General features: G+C 39.7%; 1 pseudogene; it reads right to left on the bottom strand.

Annotated features, from left to right (window-relative positions):
* Positions 1-3,990: 3,990 nt before the first annotated feature.
* LOC130045461 (olfactory receptor 4P4-like) lies at positions 3,991-4,920 on the bottom strand (annotated as a pseudogene).
* Positions 4,921-5,263: the final 343 nt, after the last annotated feature.

Raw genomic sequence — 5,263 nt, 5'->3', positions numbered from 1 at the left:
AATAGAAACATTACTGGCACCTGCTCCAGGAAATTGATTGTCAATGGGATAAGTTATACAAGTGATATATAATATGTCTTAATTAAATCTTATTTCTTTTATTTATGGGTGTTGGAGCGATAGCACTTTGGATTGAGCATTTTCCTTGCACGTGGCTGACCCGGGTTTGATTTTTCTGCTCCTCTCAGAGAACCTAGCAATCTCGAAGAGTATCCTGCCCAATGGGCAGAGCCTGGCAAGCTCCCCATGGTGTATTTGATGAACCAAAAACAGTAACAACAAGTCTGACAATGGAGACATTAATGGTGCCTGCTAGAGCCAATCATTGAACAAAGGGAGGACAGTGCTACAGTGCTTCTTTTACTCATACTCAAAGTTTATTTTGTTTTGTTTGGAGGCCAAACCCAGCTGTGCTTTTCCTACTTCTTGCTCTGCCCTCAGGCTTCACTCCTGTCCTGGGTCAGGAGACCATATACAGTGCTTGGGATCAAAGACGGGGTCACAGAGAATTCTCTGGTCCCCAAGCTGAGTTGATATCACCAGTGTGCCCCAGATGGAGCAGGTGCGGTCTCCCCGCCTTCTCCAGATGGATTCCCAGTGACCATGAGCTTCTACAAGAATGGCTCCGGTATATGGGGACCAGGATTATTTCTCCAAACTGCTGAAGGGCTCTGGAACCAGGCGGTTCCATCTCAGCTTCCAGTCCACCCCTGATCCAGGAAGTCACACCCTCAACCCGCCCCCTGGAGTCATCTTGCGGCACTCAGCAGTGAAGAATCCTGGCAAGCATCACAACACCGGAGAATTTTCTGGGTCCCAAGCCAAGCTAATATCACTGGTGTGTTCCAGATGGAGCAGGTACGGTCTTCTCACCTTCTCCAGATGGAATTACGACAACCATGAGCATCTACAAGCATGTATCCAGTATGTGGGGACCAAGACTATTTCTCCAAAGGCCGTGGCCATGTTCCTGATATACGAAGTGAGCAATAGAAAATAGATGATCTATCATCTGCCCCTATAATGAAGGCTTGAATGGTGGTGGGAAAATCCAAGCAAAGTATAATGCCCAAAACTATAGAGAGTATCTGAACAATTGTCTGCCATAGAGGCAGAGTAAGGACTGAGATGGAAATGGAGGGGATAATGGGGATATTGGAAAGCTTGCACTGGTGAAGGGGTGGGTGATTAATCATTGTATAGCTGAAAATCAAACATGAAAGCTTTGTAACTGTATCTCACGGTGGCTCAAGCTTCTAGACTGTGAATTAAGCTATGGCCCTGTGCCACTCCAGGGGGAAGAGGGTATTGTCCCTTCTGCCTTCTTCTCCTCGGTAGCATTGTGACTGCCATCTTTTAGAGACTATTGGACGGAAAGGTATGCACCTGCATGTGGGGCCTCAAGGGATGGGTATTGGAAGTGGCACATCTCCTTGCCTTTATGAAACCCTGAGTTGCCACCCACAAATGGCTCCTCTGGTTCCTGAATGGCCATGATCCCATAGGCACACAAATCAATCTCAGAACCCAGTGGCTTCTGCCAGAAATGCTTCTGGACTGTGAATTAAGCTACATCCTCATGCCACCCCAGGGAGAAAGGGCTCTGTCCCTTCAGCCTTCTTCCCCCCTGCACCATGGTGACTGACATCTTTCAGAGACTATGAAATAAGAGGTACACGCCTGCAGTAACAAGACACGTGGGGCCTCATTGGATGTGGACTGGAACCAGTCCTTCTCCCTGCCCCAACATGTCCCCAAGTTGCCGCTGACAAATGGCTCCTCTGGCTCCTGAATTGACATGATCCCAGAGGCACACAAACCAATTTCAGAGCTCAGGGGCTTCTGGCAGAAATACCTCCAGATTTAATTACTGAAATATCAGAAATCCAAAATTGTGCGGCCACTGTTGCGGGCGCATGACATCATATGTTCTTCATTATCAGCAATAGAAAACAAATTATCTAATGATGCTTTCTTGGCAGGTCTGAATGTTGAGGGGAAATTCCAAATAATAATGGTAGGTCTTCTGTCAAAAAATTGAATGTAATAAAAGTAGAGAGAGAAAGTAAAGTGGGAAACATCTGCCCCACTGGAGGGTGGGGAGGCTGGATGGGGATATACTGGGGTTCTTGGTGGTAGAAAATGTGCACTGGTGAAGGGATGGGTGTTTGATCATTGTATGACCGAGACTTAAACCTGAAAGCTTTGTAACTGTTCTCATGGGGATTCAATTAAAAAAAATGGGATCACCCTGCATAAAGCTTATTTGATCCCTAGCACTGCATAAGCTACTCTGGAATTTCTAAGGTCCAAACTGAAAACATAAACACCGTAATGAGACTATCTTGGTGACTTTTTCCATGAAATTTAATTCTATTTTTGTTTCAATTTTTTAATGAATCACCATGATGTGCAGTTACAGACTTATAAACTTTCATGATTACGTTTCAGTCATAAAATGATTGAGTATCCATCCCTCCTCCACTGCACATTTTCCACTACCAATTTTCCCAGTATCCTTCCTGCTACCTCCACCACATTCCCTCCAGCAGCCTCTGTGGAAGGCACATTCCCTTTTACTCTCTCTCTCTCACTCCTTTTGGGTGTTATGGTTTGCAATTCAAGTAGTAAGTGGTCAACGTGTTTGACCTACAGTCTACATTTTGCACACATCTCCCATCTCGAGTGAGCCATCTAAGCATCATTCACTTAGTGGTCCCTTCTCTATCCCAGCTGTCTTTTCCCCCAGCATGTGAGGTCGTCTTCCAAGCCATGAAACGAGCCACCTGGCCCTTATCTCTTTTATCCTTGAGTGTTAGTCTCCCATTCTGTTACTTTATATTCCACAAACGAGTGCAGTCATTCTATGCCTGTCCCTCTCTCTCTGACTCATTTCACTTAGCATGAGACTCTCCATGTTGATCCGTGTATATACAAGTTTCATGTATGAACATTTCTCAAAAAAAATAGAAATTAAGCTCCTATTTGACCCAGTAATACCACTTCTGGGAATATATCCCTGAGATGCAAAAAAAATACAGTAGAAATGATACTGCACTTGTATGTTTATTGCAGCACTATTTACTATAGCCATGGTCTGGAAAAAGCTCGCAAATGACTGGTTAAAGAAACTTTAGTACATATATGTAATTTAATTCTTTTAAATTTGAATATGAGTTCTTATAAATCTTTGTAATCTCAGGCTCTTCTTGGAGAAACTTTCTGGGCAGAGATTCCTTTCTCACAAAAGAGGTCCAGGCTTACTCATGATTTCTTTCAAAGAGAAAACCACCCACACCCCCTTTCTCTCTGCTCATCAAGAGGTGGCCTCAGATGGAGAGGGACTTCATTAACATATCAAAACAATATGGAGGGATTTTGTTTCTAATTGAAAGCCAAACACACTTCTTAAAATCTTCAATTAACAACCTCAGAGTATGCCTAGATATCTTATTACTCACAGAGTTTCACTGGAGAAAAAAATACATGCATTTTATGAGTTCCTCAACACATACACACCAAGAACAATAACAATATGTGCTATGTATCAACAATTAAGTTAGGTACACAACTAGTTCCATTAAGGTCTTGTAGGATAATTCTGATGATCTTTCAACAAAAAAATAACTTTATTTTCTCATATTTTCTGGGAGATTAAAATTCTTACAGAACTATCATTCTTACTTATCCTGAAATATAGTATGAGGATATTGAAAACAGTCTTGAAGAAAAAAACTTGCTTCTGTATTTATTTTTTCCTTGCAGATTATCTTGAATTTATAAATATTTTTGTACATCACAAAAAATAATTTAATTTTCAATCACTTTTCATAGTCAAGATTTGGAAATTCTTTTGTAATTATCATAAAGTTACGGACCTACAGCTTTCTTTTCAATAAAGTAATGATAAATAAAATCTATAGGTTTAGCCCAGGGATTCACATTTATTATTTTCCTTATTAATTTGACTATCTAATAAGCTATTTCAAACTAATTGGGAGATTCTTTCGAAAGCAATGTTTGACACCAAACTTTACTCAGTGTATTTTTCATTTCAGTATTTCTCAAAGTATAGAGGGTTGAACATAGGAGTAATAATGGTGTAAAATAAGCCAAAATTTTGTCCTCATGAAAAGTAGTAGGAGGCCTAAGGTAGATAAAGATCACAGGTCCAAAACATAAGATAACCACCGTTATATGAGACCCACAGGTAGATAATGCTTTGCGTTTTCCTTCAGCTGACTGATTTCTTAAAGTGAATAATATAATCCCATAAGACAAAAATAATACAACGAAGGTTCCTATGGAGAGTATCCCAGCAAAGGCAATTATGAGGATGCCACTGATGTAGGTATCAGTGCAGGCAAGCTTGAGTAAAGGAAAGATATCACAAAAATAATGATCAATTTCATTTGGACCACAGAAGGGTAAATTGATTGCTATTATTAAGAGAGGAAAGGCATGAACAGCAGCACCAACCCAGGTCGTGAGGACCAGGAGGTTGCACCTTGTCCTGTTCATGATAAGCATATAGTGGAGGGGTTTGCAAATGGCAACGTAGCGATCATAAGCCATGACTGTAAGAATGAAGATTTCGATACCTCCAAAGAAGTGCATGGTAAAGACCTGTGATATGCAGTTACCGTAGGAAATGGTCTTTCTCTCCACTAGTAAGTCACCAATAAATTTAGGTGTGACTGTGCAAGTGTAGCATACGTCTATTAAGGACAAGTGGATGAGGAAATAATACATTGGTTAGTTAAAAAGAGGGCTGCACTGGATGGAGATAAGAATCAGAAAGTTTCCTGCCAACATGGTAATATAGCAGAGTAAGAAGAGCACAAAGCAGAATATTTGTAGATTGTGGCCGTAAGAAAGTCCAAGAAGAATGAATTCTGAGACATTTCTATAGCTTTCCATTTAACTTCGAAGAATATCATACAAAATGAGTTAGATACCTGAAAGAACTAAAACATAAATCATATTATAATATATTCTAATAAATCATATTAGAAAAAATACATTAGTTAAATAATATCATAGTATTTAGTTTTACTTAAGTCTCTTTTTATTTTTCATGCCTGAGTTAATACAACTATTGCAAACTATTGTATTAGTGGAGATAAAAATAAATAAGTATCTTACTTATAAGTATTCAAAATATTTATATTTAGATAATAAGAGTTTTCCTAAAGCATAGTAAGTCAAAGTAACAGAAAGCAAGAAATGTTTTTTTGTATTACAATAATAGTGTCTTCTACAT

Source organism: Sorex fumeus, unplaced genomic scaffold, assembly GCF_029834395.1.
Source record: "Sorex fumeus unplaced genomic scaffold, SorFum_2.1 ptg000007l, whole genome shotgun sequence".
In the NCBI taxonomy this organism is placed as follows: domain Eukaryota; kingdom Metazoa; phylum Chordata; class Mammalia; order Eulipotyphla; family Soricidae; genus Sorex; species Sorex fumeus.
The sequence above is the reverse complement of the archived record's forward strand: the minus strand, read 5'-3'. Positions and strand labels throughout refer to the sequence as shown.